The sequence below is a fragment of the Penaeus monodon genome, chromosome 27 (genome assembly GCF_015228065.2).
Source record: "Penaeus monodon isolate SGIC_2016 chromosome 27, NSTDA_Pmon_1, whole genome shotgun sequence".
Lineage (NCBI taxonomy): Eukaryota > Metazoa > Arthropoda > Malacostraca > Decapoda > Penaeidae > Penaeus > Penaeus monodon.
The window spans coordinates 20,417,562-20,418,008 of NC_051412.1; the positions used below are offsets into that span (position 1 = coordinate 20,417,562).

Consider the following 447-nt stretch of genomic DNA (forward strand, 5'->3'; position numbering starts at 1 on the left):
AGATCTTCTTATGACAGATTACAATAAATCCTCATCAAAACGATTCTATGGTAATAGGACAATAACAAAATGGAAATGATCAAATTAATGAAATAGAAGTAATCAAATAGAATAATACATGTATTTTTTCTACAACCAAAATTTCAAATAAATTAAAGTAAAAACATCAAGGATATTTTATTTTCTTAAAGAGTAGAAGACTGATATGCAAAAAGAAAATACACCCCTCAAAATCTTTCATTTACGAATACCTTAAACCTTACTCCTCATCAACATCAGACTTTTTCTAGTATAGAAAACCATGACTCTGTTCTTTGACCATTTGTTCTTGCCAACACCCAACCACCCTATGCAAGCTTCAATTTTTTTTTTTTCTAAATGGTAGGCACTACTGTGGGCTAACCAGGCAATGTATCTTGATAAGAAAAAATTCATTATGGACAGAGT

The 447-nt window shown here is 30.0% G+C and overlaps 1 protein-coding gene across 1 annotated transcript in view; it reads right to left on the reverse strand.

Annotated features, from left to right (window-relative positions):
- The window catches only part of LOC119590669 (phosphoglycerate mutase 2-like), a gene marked incomplete at its 5' end in the record, with an annotated part of 7,770 nt that overhangs the window by 5,379 nt on the left and 1,944 nt on the right, over nucleotides 1-447 (reverse strand).